Source organism: Mastigoproctus giganteus, chromosome 5, assembly GCF_048544385.1.
Source record: "Mastigoproctus giganteus isolate SK-2022 chromosome 5, ASM4854438v1, whole genome shotgun sequence".
NCBI lineage: Eukaryota > Metazoa > Arthropoda > Arachnida > Uropygi > Thelyphonidae > Mastigoproctus > Mastigoproctus giganteus.
This window is the reverse complement of record NC_143579.1, coordinates 85,103,035-85,123,937: the sequence shown is the minus strand read 5'-3', so window position 1 is coordinate 85,123,937 and position 20,903 is coordinate 85,103,035. Positions and strand designations below refer to the sequence as shown.

At 37.9% G+C, this 20,903-nt stretch overlaps 1 protein-coding gene across 1 annotated transcript in view; it reads left to right on the top strand.

Annotated features, from left to right (window-relative positions):
* The first annotated feature begins 5,071 nt into the window (after nt 1-5,071).
* The window catches only part of LOC150085536 (ethylmalonyl-CoA decarboxylase-like), a 56,098-nt gene continuing 40,266 nt past the window's right edge, over nt 5,072-20,903 (top strand). The window contains exon 1 of the mRNA XM_090373318.1: nt 5,072-5,102. The gene's annotated coding sequence lies outside the window, so the exon portion shown is untranslated. The remainder of the gene's footprint in view (nt 5,103-20,903) is intronic.

Here is a 20,903-nt window from a genome sequence, read left to right as displayed (position 1 = left end):
AAGTACCCTTTTATCCATTGTATAAACTGACCCTTAATACCATTCTGCTCCAATTTATGGAGTTGCCTTCCATGTGCAACACTGTCAAAAGCTTTTCTGAAATCCAAGTATAAGATATCAAAATTGAATTTTGCATCCAGTTCCTTTGTAACCACATCATAATATCCAATCAAATTTGTCAGACAACACTTTCCCTTAACAAACCCATGCTGTGTCTGAATTATTGCTGCAATCTTGTCTAGATGATCCTGCAATCCAACTTTACACAGTGACTCCATTATTTTACCTGGAACAGAAGTTAAACTGTCTGGTCTGTACTTACTCGTGTCAACCTTCGTTTCCCCTTTGTGAATTGGGGAGACATTCGCACAGCTCCTTCCCGTGGGGACTTCCCCTGAGTTCAAGGATTCTTTCATAATTATGGCTAAGGATTTGCTTAGTTTCTTTGCTGCCTCCTTTAATATAACTTGCTTGATTCCATTCACGTGTGTTAAGTTAACACATATAACATTGTTCTGAATCGTAGGAGAACTACTGTCGGAAGTTCTCCGCGAACCAAAGCATTCCTCCTACTTTGAGCCCTTTGCTTTGCTGCTCTATTATGAGGCATGATTTTTGTCTATATTTAATTTAAAAACAACACACGAAACTGAGTGATCGAAAAGAACAACGCTTATTTGACTACAATACAAACTACGTTCTTTTATATTGTTACGTAGTATGTGAAAAAGTCATTAAAAATAAAATAAATAAATTTTCTGTTTATACTTCCGGGACGACCAAACAGTCAGAGGAGTTCACAAGATAGACAGAATACAAGAAACACCACGGTATTTAGTAGTCACTCAAGGCACGTGTACTATAAATTTATAGTTCATAGACATCTTTTGATACTGACTGCATCTCCAAGTATTGCCGATATGAATGTTACAACAAACTGTTATATTAGGGTCCTCCGGTAATTCCTTATATATACAAATTTGTATATATACAGTATATCCATATATGTATTCTCTCTGTAAATTGTGTATGTTTCTGGTCGATTTGCCTGTTTTGCTCGACGAAAAATCCCCAGTTACCAAGGGGAAATAAACTTGCTATCTACGCCTCAGACCGACTAACTCAGTTTTTTCACGGAGTGAAAAAAGCCCATTAAAATTCTTTGTTCAATGCTACAACAATAGTGGCAGAATTTGAATGCTGTTATCGATTCAGCACAATGGTGGTAAAATTCGACCGTTGTTATTGATATAATGCAATGGCGGTAGAATTCAAATGGGGATTTTTAAGCAATTACAAAGGCTATGTAACGAACAAATTCACAAACTTAATCAGATAAAAAAAAAAGAAATTCCACCACTAACTTTAATTAAATCAAAAGTTCAAAAAAAAAAAAAAAAAAAAACCCAGTAATTTTAAAGCAATGAAGAAAGTTTCAATTAGCAGCTCCAGAAAAAGATGCACCTCCAGATAGCCTCGTTAGTGGAGGCTGTACGACTTCCATGAACCTTATCATTGAGGCGTAACTGTTATCCAGTAACATCGACTCTACCAAATATATAGAAAATCCTTTAAATCCTCTGTCACGCAACAGAAACCTGGCTAACATTCTCCCCATCAGATTAAAATTCCAAAACATTACCATTTGATCATATGTTACCTTTACTCCGTCGTTGACCATTTTGAGACAGCTCGAAATGTAATGTGCAGAATATTAACGTGGAAAGAATGTAGCCACAAGCTTGTGATGTGCATAACTTGTGTGTCACGTTTCAGGGACAAATGCTAGCGAGAGCCAAGACTGTAGTTGTAGTAGTAGGATCGTTAGGAGCATCGTGGACTAAGGCCATATTGCTTCGTGTATATTGTCTGTAAATTTTGCATATGTTCTGTGGTCGATTTTCTGTTTTCTGGACGAAAAACCCGAATTCCCGGGAGGGAAAACCATCTATCTCGCTTGAGACCGACTAACTCAACCCCGTTGTGAAAAAGGCCCATAAAAATTTCTCGCGTCATTGACCGGATTCGAACTCATGTGTTTTCCACCTGGTGTGGGGAGGACGGCGATTCTACCAACTGTGCTAATCACGAGGGGGAAAATTCTGGTAAACTTACACAAACACCAAATAATCATATCGCCGACAGGTGCGGCTCGTCCATAGGCACTACAGCACTCCCAGCTATTTAAACCTAAATATACAGTGAACGGAGGTATATGAAATTTTGTGAAGAACAATGCAACGCAATGAATATTTTATTAACAGGACCCACATATAGTATGCACATGCTCTTTTTCCTGTAGTCATTTCAATAAAAAATGAATAAAAACACTGTGCTCCAGGCAGTGACACATTTTGCCTTCGAATTGACAACTTGCCAATATACATTTTTTTTATAGGTGAAACGAATCAAAGTCACTGTAAAGCACGTAGTGCAGATTTCATCGTTGACCATGATGGGTGTGTAGTCACAATGTCGGTGTCTTTTTGTTATTCGCCCGAATTCCAATTAAGTCAATACTCAACAGTCAACAGTGTAATTATGTGATTACAGCTTAATTGCGGATTGAGCTTGAACTTGGTAAGTTAAGTTATATTATGATGTGTAAGTAAAACATTATTTCCACTGCACACGATTTTGTGAAATTTGATTCGATCATGGCCTTCATGCTTCCCCATGAAGTAAATCGCGTGACAGTGAATAAACTTCAGCAACTTAGTTTTCACAACTATCTCTCCAAGAAAAAAAATGCGATTAAAAAAGAAGGCCGCCCGACACCAAAGATTCCAATTTCTCAGCGGGGAATAAGTTAAAATAAGAAATATATTCGCAGTTTTAAAACTGAATGGTACTGGTACCAAAGCAAAAGTTGGCTTTGTGGTTGTGAAGTTAAAAATGCATTATTTGTTTTCCATGTTTACAGTTCGGAGGTGACTTAAAGTGGACAAAAAGTGGCTTTACAAACATAAACAGAGTGAAAAAAAAACTCTAAAACATGAGAGTTCGAAGAAACATATTGATAATGTGATTTCACTGTCGCCTTTAAAAAGCGTAAATATTAAGGAACAGCTTAGTAAGGCCTACAGACTTTCGATCTGCAAACATAACAGAAAAGTTACCAAGAATCGTGAGGTAATATCTAAAATAATAGACTGCATTAAATTTTATGAACAGTTTGAAATTCCTTTATGAAAAAGACGATTCTAAAAATCCAGGAGTATTCAGAGGATGAATAAATTTCGCCTGTACATTAGATTCCAATTTAAAGAACCATCTAGAAAGTAATGCAGCATTAAAAGGCATTGCAAAAACTATTCAGAATGATATTCTTGACTGTTTGCTGCAAATATGCCAGGATGAAATAAAAAGAGAAATTAACGATGGTTCATTTGTAGCTGTCATGGCTGATGGCACAACAGATGTTTCAGAACATATATTCTTCTCTTTCTTGGTGATTTCTCTCTCAGGGTAACTTGGAATTTTTTTTTGGTTTGTGCAGCATAAACCTCAGGCTTCCTTGCACCATCTGACTACTGTTCTGCTACTACTACTACTAATAATAATTGTTCTGAGACATGAACTGAACGGAGATATTTTTGAGCGTTTTTGGGGTTTTTTCACTCCCGAAAACCAAACGGGAGACGGAATATCGAAGTGCATTCCAGATCAGTTAGACATAATCCTCGAAGGAAATACTGTGCTCAAAAACTGATTGCTCAGATATTTAATGGCGCAAGTGTAATGAAAGGTAAGAAAGGGGGAGTTCAGGCTAAAATAAAAGAAGTGCACAAAAATGTACATTTTATTCACTGCTATGGACACTAACTGAATCTAATGATGAGCAATGCAGCAAGTGGTACCCGAGATTCTAGAATATTCTTTTTGAATCTCATGTCGATACCAACATTTTTCTCGAGATCACCACATCGTCTCTCTGTTCTGAGAAAGCATATGGACAGCCGTGTTGCCCGACCTTTCCCTACAAGATGGAACTTCAATATATGCACCGTGAACAGCGTTTATGAAAAATTTAAAATCCTTAAAAAAGTGCTTGGAGGAACTACAAGTGACAGCAAACGCAGATAACACGATTTCAGAAGCAACTTGAATTTTGCACATCTTGGGTAATGAAAAATTCGATTTCTGGTTATAACTTTTCCATCAGATAATGCCTCACGTGGAAGTTATTTATAATCAAATGCAATCTCGAGAAATTGAGGCAGTTAAAATACATGAATATATAGGAAACTTTAAGAATGCCATTCTAAAAATCAGGAATTCAATGGACTGTGAAAATCCTTCAAAAACACTCATGATTGAAGCAAAGGAAGTATGCGAAGTGTTGACATAGGTGAGAGATATTCTTTTACAAAGCAATTAATTACTGCTAAATTGGTTAAGAAGGAGAACTTTGTTATTTTTTGTACGAAAATGTCCATGGAAGACGTACGGGAGACTACTGGGACATATACCATGATTGAAAGAGAAAAACTTCTTACGGAATTACAAGTTTTCTATAGCAGACATAATCTACAATTATTGCAAATTAACTGACTCGCTGAAATTAATCTCAGAAAATAATCTAGTTGAAGTTCTTGGTGAACTTCAGCTAGATTATTACTCCGGGTACCTACCCGCCCACCAATGAAGGGCCAAACAACCTGTAAGGGCCGTCCGGATGGTGGTATGCACAGAGTAGTAAGATATTATGCTGTGGTGGATAAGATATCTTATTACTCTGTGGTGGATAATAAGTAATGAGATATCTTATTACTCTGTGGTGGTATCGTTACTCGTAAAGGCATTCACAATATGCGATGCAAACAAAATGATACCGTGTAATCAACCTCGGTTGATTTGACATACAGACGATGCAATGCACCAACTTGTAAATCAATTTAACTAATAAAAGATGCCTACTAGAGAAGAGCTTAGAGGTAACAGCTCTGTTTAAAAATTATTTTGATTTTATCATTTTATTCACAAAGTTTTGAACACGTGTCATTTTTCAGCATTACCCGCACCTCTGTGACCCTGATAATCTCATTTGAAAGTGGTAGGACTCTCTACTGGTACGACAGAAGTACGAAGATTTTCGGCAGGTTTCAGTTGTGGTTTGATGTGTTTATATTTGTATTAACAACTTATTAAATTACATATTCACTTAAAGGAAGATTAATTTCCAGTATATTGTAATCATTGTTTCCGTTTATGTTATCACATTTTTACCTTATCGTGCTTTATGCACGTGCAATGGAAATGATTACATAACATTTTGATTTATTATTATCAGTCATATGGTGCAAGGAAGCTTGAGGCTTATGCTGCACCAGCCAAAAAAAAAAAAAAAAAAAACCCATTCCCGAGCTACACAGAGAGAGAGAGAGAGAAGTAGAAAGGAATCACCAAGGAAGAGAAGAGATATTATTGCCGATGCTTCGTGCAATTTGCTTTGTTTTCGGTGTTGTTATGCCGTGAAAGAGCAGGGCCGGCTTCAGGGGCGATCGAGCTGTGTGGCAGCACAGGGCGTCAAAATTTAGGGAGTGGAAAATTCCCCGCAAATTCAATGATTTGCTGTAAATATCACGTCGCGATATGAAGTCAATCTTACGTTCCGATTCAAGCAATTCTAGCAAAATGTGGTTAATTTATTTATTTCCTAAATAATATATTATATTCCATCCTTCAAGGGCTCTCATACATGTTTCTTTTTTAAAATAAAAAAAGTTAGTATTTTTCAGTTAATAGTAAAAATATAATAGTTAAACTTAATAGGAAGTTGAACAGGGTGCACCAAAAAATTTTGCACAGGGCACTGATAGACCTGGGGCTGGTCCTGGGAAAGAGCATACTGTATTTGTACTCCTACCAATTGCACAGTTTACTGGACTAAGGCCAGGCTCCACATCTGGACGTTTATCAGCTATCCAGGAGATAGCTGCTCCCTGGTGGCAAAGTAGCCTGACATAAACAATACATACTGCAGTGCATATGTTAATATACACACAAACACACATTAATACTATGTCAGGTCCGTTTTACAGAGATTCTGTGTATACCTTTAAGACATTAAGCAGAGATAAGCATATGCCTAGAAGCCACCATAGACAGGAACACATACACATGCACTCCTACCAATCTGACTGGTTTTCAGTAGAGCATTAGCCCCTTTTCTAATTCTTGAGTTTATTTATTTATTTTTTTGTTTGTATAGATTTACAGAAACACTAACAGTTTTATTTTTATTGACTTTCTCAAAGAAATAGTGGACAGTCAAGTTAAAGTGCAAAATACTTTTACTAAATACTATTATATAATAAAATACTGCTTGATTTTCATATTTTCTTTCTGGCCACTTCCATCTTTTTGTGTACACATTTCTGCTCTGCATCAGTAAACAACACTGAACAGCTACATTCTTGTTGCATCAGTTATTGTTATCAATTAAGCAGTATCCTGAAGTGACACAATAAACAGCATCCTGTATAATATGAAGCTAGTCCCTGATACCCAGCATTTTTGGTGATTCCTTTACTTCTGACTGTCTCTCTCAGGGTAACTCGGGAATTTTTTTTTTGGCTGGTGCAGCATAAGCCTCAGGCTTCCTTGTATCATACGGCTAATAATAATAATAATTCGCCCCACCCTTGTGATTAGATGTTACTAGTTATTTTGTAGAAAGTGAATGATTAAATGTTATTGTTAAATATCACATGATAATTTTTTTGACTTTTGACAAAAGAGAACTTTTGCTGTCTGAATAAACTGGAGAATTAAAAAAACAAAAAAAAAAAAAATATGTATATATATATATATATATATGTCTAAAGCTTATTGCAATTAGGTATTTTTATGTTTTTATGATATGATACGTTATTATTCTTTAAGTGACTGGCACAAGATGGCTTTGGCCACCATTTACAATCATATCATTATTCTTTGTAGCATTATTTGTAACTTTATATTTAGGTATCTAATTAGACACAGGATTTGTATTGCATTAATATATTACGTAAGATAATCATATTTTTCATCTTGTGAACATTTTATGTAATATCTTATGTGTTGATTGTTAGCATTCCCAGAGCTGAACTACTTCAAGATATGCTTTATATGTGTAAAAGAGTGACATATGCACCTCTCAGAGGCACTGGAGATTTCAAAGAGAGTAAAAATAATGGGAATGGAGGGAAACTTGTAATAGAATATTATACACTGTCCAGTCCAAACATTACAACCATTTACCTAATAGTGGCTATGTCCAGGGGCGGCTCGTTGGTAGGCACCGCAGAACTGCAGCACCCCCAGCCTTTTAAATCTAAATATATAGTCAACGGAGTTACATGAAATTTTGTGAAGAACAATGCAGTGCAATGAATAAACAGGTCCTGCATATAATATACTCATGCTCTATTTCCAATAATCATTTCAATAATAAACGAATAAAAACACGAAATTATTTTCAACTTTGAAGTTTAACTGGAGGTGAAACTGTGCACTACACAGTTCCATATTTTATCCCCAGTGTGGTTGAGTCAATGCCTAGTTGGCAGGTTGCCAATATGCATTTTTTAGAGTTGAAAAAATGAGTCAAAGGAACTGTGGCGCGAGCAGTGCTGATTTGAACAGTGAACCAAACTTGAATGAAAAAGTTATTAATCTATTTTCAACAAATAAAAACTGAAGAATGGATTTTATTTTTAAATAAAATTTGGATATTACCCAAGTCTGTTAATGGTAAATATCAAGTTAATGTTTTGTAGTATTTTTAATTTGCTTATTATTATTACCATCTATGTCTACATGTCTTATAACCAAGGCAATTTAATGTAACTTTAAGAAGCAGCACCCCAATGCATCAGAGTCATGAGCTGCCACTGGGTATGTCCTCTCTTTCTGCCAGTACCACTGCCACATGGCAAGTCGTGGATTCTATATGGCCTCTAAACATTGCAGGAGGTGTGCTGTACTGTGTCACCAGGCTTATGTCCCATAGATCTGCCTGCGATAGTCCATGCCGGATCTGTTATTTGGCAACATAATCCCTGAGATATTTTATGGGATTCATATCTGGAGAATTGAGCAGGCAAGGTAGCACCTGGAAGTCACTTTCATGTGTTGTGAACCACTCTTGAATAATAGCAATGTGTCAGGGTGCATAGTTCTGATAAAAACACCTATATTATCTGGGAAGGCAGTTGCCATAAAGCAGTGTACCCAATCAACCATAATGGATAGGTAAATTTTAGCATTTGGAGTTCAGCCTTGGGGTGTACCAAGATACCTGACGCCTCAGTAGCCAGGTGGGAAGGAGCAGCAGTGCGTAGCACACACTTCTTGATTAGACCGGGGTTCGAGCCCGTCACCACCAAATACGGAGGATGCGGAAAGGTCAGGGAATGACCACCGCATTTCCCGGAGCAATATGGCCTTAGTTGCTAATGCTCCTAAAAACCAAATAACAAACAACAAACAAACAACCAAGATACCTATACAAAAACACTGCAGCCAATCTGTCTGTTGGACCAGGACATTGGAGTGATTCCTGTTGTCAGTTTGTTGCTGTACCGTCCATCTACCATTCACACAGTATAGTAGGAAATGTGATTCATTTGAAAAGGCAACTTTTTTCCAGTCATCAATGGTCCAATGATGCTGTTTAGATGCAAACTTTAGGCATTGTCAGTGATGGGTTGCCATAAATATGGATACCTTGACTATGCACTTACTATGGTGGCTCAGACAGAGAAGGTTCATTGAATTGTCTTGGAAACGCTGTTGGTCATCCCAAGGTTAAAGTCCATGGCTGGCCATTCTACCACAGCACGGATTATGACCTTCACATTCTACAGGTTGTTGTTTGGTAAATTATTGATAGGACACTATGCCTTCCTGGCTGTCTGTTTACGCTGCTTAGAGAACTTCATTTCCATATGTGTCATATTTCCAGATCCCTTTCTTATGCTACTATTTTTAATTCGATCTCACCAAGTGTATATTATTTTGGAGTTGCTATTTCCCAAGTTTAAGACATTGTATTTGGCTTCATTAAAACATAGCTGCCACTTTTCTAACCATCCCATCCTTGAAGCCTGTTCAGTCATCCTGAAGGAGCACTGCCTGCCACTGAACATTAATGACTCTTCCAATCTTTACGTCATTTGCAAATTTTGACATCATGCTTTCCCTCCCTTTGTTGATGTTCTCTATGAAACTCAGAAATCAATGGCAAATCCTTTGGGGGAACCCTCTTATGATGTTACACCAAAGTGAAAAATATCCATTAATCACAATCCCCTTCCTTATGCCTTGCAGCCAAAATCTGATTCATCTTAGGATCTTTACAGTAATCCCAGCATGCTCCAGCTTATAGAGTAATCTCTCATGAGGGACTGCATCAAATGCCTTGCTAAAATTGAAATAATTTTAAGTAACTGTTGTGGGTTGAGTTCAACTGCATGTTCAGTGCGGAGTATTTAATAGGATAAGTTCATATGGTTAATTGAGAATGGGTGTGGGTGATGAAACAATTAGTAGTTGCCTTGGGTACAGAAATACTGCACCCTAGTTTTTTAGTCTACAAAAATTCATATTTGAACATATATATCATTATATACGAGAGGGTATCAAAAAGTTTGTACCCTGATCTAGATAAAACATCAGTAGGAAGATGCTGTTTTTGATATAAGTTGTCTACATATTCAATAACCATATAAAGGGAAATTTCATTCTCATAGGTGATCGTATACCAGAAGTGGAGCCTGGAATCTGAGGAAGGATGCTGTGGTTGACAAAGTGGAGTATCGAGCAGTGATCAAGTTCCTGCATTTGCAGGGCAAGAAAGCTCAGGACATTGACAAAGAAATGAAAGCTGTGTATGAGAAGAATTGTCCGTCCTATGACACTGTAAAAAGTGGACATGGGAGTTCCAATGTGGTCATACAAGTGTCTTTGATGAGCCAAAAGAAGGAAGGCCATCAATGTCCACAGACAGTGAAATGGTTGCAAAGTTTCAGCAGCTTGTGCCAAGTGACAGATGTGTGACAATTAATTTCATTTCAGATGCAGTGGGAATTAGCATTAGTAGAGGCATATGATGCAAGAAAGCAAGGTTATGTAGCATCAGCCAAAAAAAAAAACAAAAAAACTTCCACTTCACCCCTCCGTTCATTCGAAATACCTGTCCAGCTGAGCCTTAAATTTATTTAGGCTATCAACTTCCACAACAAGGGATGGAAGTCTGTTCCACCAACCAACTACCTGCTGGCTAAAGGCAAATTTCCGCACATTAGTTATGAGTCTGCCCACAGCATTTTGCATGACCATCTGCACATGTCTAAGGTCTCTACACGATGGGTTCCAAGATTGTTGATGCCTCTGCAGAAGCAATGTCAGTGCCGAGTGACAAATGTGTGACAATTCATTTTATTTCAAATGCAGTGGGAATTAGTTATGAGTCTGCCCACAGCATTTTGCCTGACCATCTGCACATGTCTAAAGTCTCTGCACGATGGGTTCCCAGATTGCTGATGCCTTTACAGAAGCAATGTCAAATGTGATGTTTTTGCCAACTATTGGATTTGTGTAATGCAGTTGTGAGAACTTTTTTGATTGGTTAGTGACAAATGCTGGGTGTACCAATATGATCCAGAAACTAAAGACATGTCAAAGCAGTGAAAGTGCACACTTCCCAAAAAGGCAAAGACCACTCCATCTGCAAAGAAGGTGATGATGTCTGTGTTTTGGGACAGAAAAGGGATTATACTGACAGATTACCTATCTCGTGATTCCACACTTACCAGAGAATACTACAGAGATCTTTTGAAAAGGTTTGAAGGTGAAAAGGTATGGAATGTTAATCAAAGGTGTCCGTCTTCTGTCAGACAATGCACTGGCTCAAACAAAGTTGCCACCACCAACTTTGTTGCCCAGTGTGGCTTCGAACTATTGCAGCACCCACCCTATTCTCCTGACCTAGCACCATCAGATTTCTTTTTATTTTGAGAAAGGAAGAAACTATTGCATGGATACCACTTTGATTCAGCTCAGGAAGTCAATGAAGTGGAATCGTGATTTCAGGCAAAAAAGTGCAGGCTTCTATGATCAGTGCATTAAACAACTGATCCATAGATGGGAGAAATGTATTACTATACATGGAGTGTACATAGAAAAGGATTAAAGTTTCTGTGAAGTTTCACCTTTCTAGGGCTGTTATTTTTAGGTAAGGGTACGAATGTTTTGATACCCCCTCATATGATAAGACCACAACTGGCTTACCGTATTATTTAGCACACTATGGACAAAGTAGTTAATGGGAAAAAAATTTCTGAACAGCCAACCTGCCAGTGGAGAAATTGAATGTAGTTTGCAGAGTGTAATCAAAGTCTAGAATTTCATGTATATAATACTAGACAAATAGGTATTGCATTCTCTGAATTGAACACTATAATGTTAAAACAAAAAAAAAATATTGTCTGAAGTTGAGATCATTTCATAAAATTGCAAGAAAGAAAATGATAAAATATGGGGAAATTGAAAGTACTCTGCTTGTATAGTTCAAGCAGCAGACAATACAGATTGTTTTGTTTAATGGATCACAACTGTGGGAAAAAAGCAGGAGAAATGAAATAGAATGCAGAGCTTAAATCATCAAATGGTTGCTTGGATTGCTTCAAGAAACAAAGGGAGAGAAAAATGAGGAAGTTGGTGGTATTCGTAATATTGAGAAATGGAAGGCTGCCATTTTCCTCAGCAAGTTAAAAGATGAACAGAGTTATCTTTAATGCTGACAGTGTGGACTGTGGCGCCTCCGTAGCCAGGTGGGAAGGAGCAGCAGTGTGTAGCACGCGCTTCTTGATCAGACCGGGGTTCGAGCCTGTCACCACCAAATACGGAGGATGTGGAAAGGTCAGGGAATGACCACCGCATATCCCGGAGCAATATGGCCTTAGTTGCTAATGCTCCTAAAAAAAAAAAAAACCAATCAAACAAGTGTGGACTGTTTTATAATATACCCGTATTTCTCCATGTATAAGACGCACCTTTTTTGAAAAATTTGGGGTCAAAAAACTGGGTGCGTCTTATACAGTGGTTGTAGATTTTTTTACTTGCATTTCCCGCTTTTTTTTTTTGCGCTTGTTGTCTTTGCGCTCATTGTTTCGCACTTGTTACCAGTATATTAGGTTATGTTTTGCCACGTTCTGCCCAGAATTGGCTCAGAAAAGATTTTCGTACAGTGCTGAATTCAAGTTGTGAGGAGTTGTATGAATTTTATGATGAATAAAACTTGAGTTCAATAACTTTATGTAATACATTTTTTTTTTCAAATTTCGGGCCCCAAAATTAAGGTCCGTCTTATACATGGGAGCGTCTTATACATGGGGAAATGCGGTACTCTCCACCGAAACCTCTGTTTTGAAGGATGAATGCTGCCATGAAGATGAACACAGCAAGAAGAGATTAGCCATATTACTTGGGGGCAACTTGGATGGGCCTAAAACACCTGAAAACTTGTTCTACTAAACATTGGAAAACCATTGAAACCACAGTATTTTAAGAATGGTTTCCTCCTTCACATGAAAGTATATAAAAAACAGTTTTCAAGACTGGTTTTTTTTTTTTGCAATTTGTAAATTTTTTTTCTGTATTGCCTTTGTGAACTAGATAGTATTGTTATTGGACCTATAATTGTGAATTGGCAATTCGGAACTGGCCGAGTTTGGAATGCAAACTTAACCAGTCGTGATCTGTTTAATACTTGTGCAGATTTTGCACACATCATAATCTGGTTAGGTTATAATATGTATAGTACTGTACTTGTGAAAATTTGGTAACTCTGTGATCAGATAAATTTCCATTTGTAGTCACAATGGCTAGAGGAGTTGACAACTTCATAGTAACTATTTTATTTTATTGGTATATCATTACAACAATTAACAATGTGTTATGCATTTTCTTGTGTCAGCATATGGGTTCAACCTCATAATGTGTGTACTTGCATCCATTTTGTTATAAGGCCTACAGCAGAAAGAAGTATAATGACAGGCAGAGTGAAGCACAGATTCATCATCTAATTCCTACTTTTCCAAAAAAAGGGAACCTAAAACATGTTATTAAGTGAGTGCAGTTCAAGGAGAGGATTTATGCATTTTATAGTGATATAAAAGAGTGGTATAAGCAGTTCAAGTAGAAATTTATTAGTATTCATGATGCAGCAATTTCAGAGCACCCACCAACTGCTATCATGGAAGAAAATGTGAAGTAACTAGATGAACTGGTTCATGGAAGACTGCCATGTAATAATTTGCAAAATTTGATTCTGCAGAAAACAGCTTTCATGTGCATAAGTACTGCAATTTTCAAAAGATGCAAAGCCAGAAATTCTGTATGGGAACTTTTAAGCATAATACTATAACCATAATTATTCTTTTCCTGACTATGGATGAGAGCCAGATTTATAATTTTGGCCCTGAAACCTAGCTCTCCAAACGGTGGAAACATTTGTCTGTCACTTTTTACAAAATTATCTTCTAAAGGGCATCACCAGAACATGTGGCTACAACCTTCTGTCCTATTTGCATGCATCTTTCAAGGAAAAATGTATTTCTTAAAACTTTTTTATGCTATAGTTATATATTTCTCTCTCTCTCTGTGCTCTAACCCAATTCCTTATTATTCTTTTCACAGACAATTGTGGTCTATCTGTGTGACCACAGCTCCCCTCAAGGCACTATTAAAGGTGATATTATAACAAATTGGAACTTTTAAATGAAGGAATGTTCATGAAAGAGTATTATTTTTCATTATGTGTATACACCGATATGAGCCAAAACATTATGACCACCTACCTAATATGATGTTGGTCCTCCATGTGCAGCCAAAACAGCTCGTACTTGGTGAGGCATGGACGCTACAAGATTTCTAAATGTGTCTTGTGGTATCTGGTACCAACACGTAACCAGCAGATCCTTTAACTCCTGTGAGGTCCGTGGTTGAGACGCTGCAGATTGGAGTTGCTGTTCCAACACAAACCACAGATGCTTGATGGGATTGATGTCTGGGGGAATTTGGAGGCCAGGGCAATAGCTGGAAGTCTTCCTCATGTTCCACGAACCAGTCTCGAACAACTCGGGTGGTGTGGCATGGCACATTATCCTGCGGAAAGACAACACCGCCAGAGGGGAAGACCATTGCCATGAAAGGGTGTACCTGGTCAACAATGATGTTTAAGTAGGTGGTAGATGTCACAGTGCCCGGCACATGCATGACTGGACCCAGGGTGTCCCGGCAGAACATCGCCCAAAGTATTACACCCCTGCCACCGGCTTGTTTTTGTCCCACGGTGCATCCAGGTGCCATCACTTCCCTAGGTAAACAATGCACACGTACCTGGCCGTCCACATGGTGCAATAGGAAACGTGATTCATTATACCAGATGACCTTCTTCCAATCACTCAAGGTACAATTTTGATGCTCTCTTGCCCATTATAGGCACTGTCGCTGGTGAACTGTGGTTAGCATGGGCACTCCGAGCAGCTTGCAGTTATGCAACCCGTAACCAGCATTCCAGTTACTGGTGAGTTGCACCACAGTCACCCTTCTGTTGCCATGTACTATCTGGGAGAGCCTTCGCTCACCTCAAACATCAATGAGCTGTGGTCATCCAGCACCATGCCGGCGGTTCGGGGGTTTTCCCTCCTCGGACCACTTTCGGTAGGTACTAATCATGGCTGACTGTGAGCATCCCACCAGCCATGCCATTTCAGATATGCTCTGACCCAGTCATCTGGCCATTACAATTTGGCCTTTGTCAAACTCGCTGAAGTCCGCTGCCTTTCCCATCTGAAGAACAAGAGTAACACTGATTAATGGAGCTCAGTATCAGGTGTTTTTTATACTGTGTCCCGACCCACGCATGCGCCGTAGTTCACCTGCAGTTGCTTCAATTTGCATGACGACTCGCTGGTCATAATGTTTTGGCTTGTCGATGTATGTGTTAATAGTTTGTTTACTCTTTTATTCTAATCCAATTCCTTAGTATTCTTTTCACAGACAATTGTGATCTGTGTGACCACAGCTCTCCTCAAAGCACTATTAAAGGTGATATTATAACAGATTGGAACCTTTAAGTGAAGAAGGAGAATGTTCATGAAGAAAGAGTATTAGTTTCCATTATGTGTATATGTGTTAATAGTTTGTTTAGCATAATAAATATTTTTTCTGCCTCAATTGCTTATGAGACATACAAATTCTGCTCAGTGTACATATTTGTATATAGAAATATAACTCTCAGCTATTTGTATCTTCTGACTACTTTAAACAGTCAGATTGCATTTTGGGCTGTTAATACCTTGATAGGTGCTGTGGTCACATAGATAGATAGACCGCAATTGTCTGTGAGAACAATAGTAAGGAAACAGGTATAGAGTATAGTACAGATAATAAAGGTAGCATAAAAAGGTATAAGGAATTCTGAACAAAGGTGTGCTTTGCTCCATATGATAGTGTTTCTGCACATAATCCACATATTGTCATGCAGTTGGAAAGCCAGTGTAGTTTGTAAATTTTGGCACATAGACTATATTTTCCTAAATCCCTTAGATATCTTCTTCTTTCCATTGTTAAAGATTTTTGTATGACTAGCATTTTCCTAAAGATGGTGTGCAATGATTTCCTATACTGAATCATGGTTTCAAGAGGAGCCAGAGGTGGTCTACAAAAGGGGACTGTGGAAATGTATCTATTAGTGGCAGCAATCACTCTTCCTGGTTGGTGGAAATTAAAACAAGACTAGTGTTTTGACCTTCTCAGTAAGGGTTTCTGGTGAATATGGGGCCTTACTTGTCCAGATGACCTTCTTTCAATCACTCAAGGTCCAGTTTTGATGCTCACGTGCCCATCGCCGGTGAACTGTGGTTAGCATGGACACTCGGAGCAGCCTCCGAGTGCCCATGATAACTAGTGTAACTAGTAGCTAATTAGTATAAGTTCAGATCCTGGATATATTGCCAACTTTTGAGTAGTATCTAAGTTGATTTTCTTCCTGCAAACACTATTCATTTTGCAATGATTGGACCACGATAGAAATAAAGTCCTCACATGTATGCTGCTTCAGAAGTTGCAGCCAGGCACACAGGCATAAACTATCTGCTTGTAAGTCCACAAGTTTCATTTCTGCATTATAGGAAATCATAAATTCAAATATTTAGTTATTTTTTTCAGAAAGTCAAGCTTTTGACATTTCTTAATAGAAGGACAGCAACTATGAGAATGTTGTTGCCAGTGCCTGAAAGAAATCCTAGGATATACTAAATTGTACCTTCAGTTTTAAGAAATAGTTCAGTAGGTTGTGATATTTCACCTTGTGGGCTTTGAAGCATAGATGAAATTTTGACTTATAAACTTGGGTTGTGCTCTTGCTGATGAGGAGGAAATGTGCACAGCAAGATTATCATATTCTGAAGCAGGAAAAGATAGCAAAAAATATTGTGGAAGGCAATGCAGATTCTCCTAAAAGTATATAGGAAATGAATGTTGGGCTTCCATGTATGCAATACACTTCACAGGCTGAAAAGAAGATGCAAACAAATTACTTTTATTTCAAGAAATGTGATTTATGTGAAGGCAGAAGACCTGCCTGTACAACTTAATGGGACCCAAATGAAGAATAATAATTAAGTAATTGTGTTAATTTTCACTGAATTTATCACATTTTCAATCTTCTTTGCAATTTCTTATCTGTTGATTGTTAGTATGTTAAGAGATTACATAAGTTGTTGTGGACATTAAGCAAATAAATTATAGAAGCTTTTAGTCCATGAATAATTAGTGATAGTGTTTTATAAATTTTAATGTTTATTGGTAATTATAAGCTGGTAAATTTTGTAAAACAGGGCTGTTTTATTTGTATTAGGAGCTTAGTAATGTGCATCATCTTGCAAATGATGACATTCCATTCCATTTATTTGTACACATAATTATTACATTTATATACAAAACTTACAAAATATATATACAATTTTATTTACATTAACATTCTTGTTATACATATATAAAATACTAAATTATACTCATATGACCTCCTGGTGCATTGCATACGTGTATCCCAGGATCAAGGGTGGCTCCTAGGCAAAAGCCCATCTCCACCTAGTTCATCTGTACAGCTGTAGAACCGCTACAAGGAGGGCCTAAAACCATGTGTGGTATTATACCACTGCCAATACAAGGCAGCTGCTACCTGGTGCCCTTCTCTAAGCCCGGGTTTACATTATCTGTTTGTGCCGAATGCACAAGTGCTGCACCCACTGGAGGTAGTGCAATACTGATGGGTGCCTATCTAGCTCCAGATTACCCTGACCTTGGAACAAGCAAAAAATTATTATTTTATTATTATTAGCCATAAGGTGCAAGGAAGCCTGAGGCTTATGCTGCACCGGCAAAAAAAAAAAAAATCCTTATTACCCTGAGAGAGAGAGAGAGAGAGAGAAGTAGAAAGGAATCACCAAGAAAGGGAAGAATGATGATATCCAGCTCAGGACCCTGGGTGTGCCAAGCCCATACTCACCAGATGTGAGCCCCTGGGGGTTATGAATGAAAAGTGAATCACTAATGGAGAAAATTCCACAAATTATCCTCAATACCACCAAGAAACAGTAATTATTATATAAACCGATATATACAACACTTGTTTTAAATGTTTTCAGAGTCTCAAAATTCCTGAGAATCCGGAAAACAATATATAATTAGTATACATACACTGGACTAAATTTGACTGCAGAAATATTCTTCAAAGAAAGACCACCTCCACATTCATTTAACAGCACTATCTAGTCTTTCTGCTAGAACTTCCAAACCTGCTGACATCTTGTCAATAGCAATTGACCTAAATCACCATTAAATCACCATTGATTGACAAAAATCAACACAATAATGCAATCATTAAAATTAGCACAATAACAATTCACATAAATCTTCTGTTTCCACATTAACCTTTTGTCTTTTTGTGAAGTCAATTCCCAGGAGAAGCTGAAGTTCTTAGCTGAGTCCTCAATGTAAAGACATTTCTCGAGAAGGTTTGCAGAGCTGTAAAGTTATCATGATCTTCAACTAGGATATTTACATCTCCAATAGGTTTGGAACCAACCACAGACATTAAATTCACTCTAGGTTGAGAATACAATGGACAGTTCAAAAGTACATGAATCCCTGTTTGATATGCCCCACATGTATAGTGTGGGTCAGGCCCAAATAACCATGCTCAAATAACTTAGCCCGGAGGGACCCATGCCCTGTTAGCAGATAAGAAGTTGTTGTAGAAGGCCTAAACCACGCAATAACTGCAGGGGTTGTTAAGAATTCCATTTGCACAATATATACTAGTCCAAATTCGCTCTCATTCCATCTTTTTTGCCATAAAACAGTAAATTCCTTCCAAATTATTTTCTTCTCCCTTTTAAAGTTGCTGGCTGGGTCAGTTGTAATTCCAAACAATGTCTTAGACTGTCCTTTTTTTAGGTAGTAAATCAAACCCTGGAAAGCAATATATAAATCCACAGGAATCATACCGGCAAGTACTTGGAGAGTGTTATTTGAAACAGTTCTCTGAAAACTGCTGTGCCAGAAGCTGGATTTGGCATTTAGATCTGCTGTTATTATTAGATTTTTAGAAGCAAAATTAGTACATATATTGTTAAGACTCTAATGCATTAAGGGCTTAAGCCTCAAGCTGCAAAAGAGATTAGACTATGTGTATTTTAGTGCAATTGCATCATTTATACACAGCTAATTATAGATTAGCAAATTTGCAGTAGCGGCATCGTTTAAGTTACATCTCATATTGTGAATGGCAACTCATCGTGAATACCTTCACGATGAGTTGCCATGACATTGCACTACTTTGAATAAGTAATGCTTCACCCGAAGGAGAAGACTGTTGTTACTTATTCTCAGTGGATACACCCAGACGGTACCGTTTCAGGGCTATTTGGCCCTTCTGAGAATAAGTAACAACAGTCTTCTCCTTTGGGTGAAGCGTTACTTATTCGAAATAGTGCAATGTCATGGCAACTCGTCATGAAGGTATTCACAATATGAGATTTAACTTAAACGATGCCGCTATTGCAGATTTGCTAATCTATAATTAGCTGTGTATAAATGATGCAATTGCACTAAAATACACATAGTCTAATCTCTTTCGCAGCTTGAGGCTTAAGCCCTTAATGCATTAGAGTTTTAACTTATATCATACACCATCAGGCATCTCTCATATTGTGGAATTACTTCACAACTGTTTTGTCATCATTACATCACTTGGGTACCTACCCACCCACCGAAGAAGGGCCAACTAGCCCTGAAACGGCACCAGGGGGAGCCTGATGATGTCTGGAGTTTCCAAGAATAGGTAACAACAGTCTTCCCCACTGGGGAAGCATTACCTATTCAAGGAGTTTTGAGTTTTTGAGTGGTGTGAGTTGAAGGAGTTACTGTCCCTTTCATTCTTCTACACTGTTTCTTTTCCTCTTCCCCTCTTACTATTACTTTCCTTCTACCTTTTTGCTTTTCTAAGTCTAATAGGGACAAGTGGATAGTTGAGTTATTATCCCACACATATACAAAATAGCCCTGAAATGGTGCCATCTGGTGGTGGTATCCACTGAGAATAAGTAACAGTCTTCTCTTTTGGGTGAAGCGTTACTTATTTGAAGTAGTGCAATGTCATGACAACTCGTCGTGAAGGTATTCACAATATGAGATGTAACTTAAACGATGCCGCTATTGCAAATTTGCTAATCTATAATTAGCTGTGTATAAATGATGCAATTGCACTAAAATACACATAGTACATATATTGTCCAAACGTAGAGAGTCAATTGTATGTCCTCAGTTGGCAGACAGTAAACAGATGCAATATGAAAGGTGTGGAGATCATTAAACAGGTCACAGTGTCTGTACATAGACCTGTAATATTGGTAACCACCAGATCATTATTTAAAAAAACTATTGCACTTTTTGGAGATTTGTCAAGCGAATGAATAATTATTGCCGAGGTTGGAAAACCCATAACTTTATGGGCCCCCACCTCCTACCTGCAAAGAATGGAAGGGTTCCTGTATGCAAATAATGTCAAAGTTATTTTCAAATGCTGCTATTTTAATCTCATCCATTGCCACTCTTGAGTGCTGACCATTTATCTGTACAACTTTTACACCCTCATATATAACATCACCCAAAATTGGATTCTTATCAGCCAACTCTTTCACTGAATTTGAACCATTATCACTCATGTTTTGTTCTACTGTCCGTAAGCTGTACCGCTTTCAAGTATTTTGGATACTTAGCATCCCTTACAGAATGATTATAATCTCTACCATGTCTCTTACAGTTGATACATTTTGGAGAATCTTCTTTATGGGGACACTCCCCATAGACATGACCATCCTCTGCACGGTGTCCAAAAGAAACTGCCTTATGGGAACAAAATTGGGCCGAGTGGCCATACCCCAAACAACGGAAACATTTGCTTATAATCGTAAAGCTATGGAACCTGTGTGATGTGAATCCAAGATAGATTCTATCACTCTCCAGAATGTACCTCATCATACGAGGACTAAATTCAATCACCCAATTAACCACTTTTGTACCTGATCTAGAACTAAATCAAAAATATGAAGTTCTCTGAGCAGTGCAGACGAGCTGCAAGAGTAGCTCATGGTGTCTTGTCAATGATAAAGAGGAATTTTTCTAGCAGGGATAAGGAGGTGATTATTCCCTTGTATAAGGCAATGGTAAGGCCACATCTTGAGTACTGTATACAGGTCTGGAGGCCTCATTTCAAGAAGGATGTAGAGCTGCTGGAACGGGTACAGAGAAGGGCAACAAGATTAGTAAATGGAACAAAGGGTTGC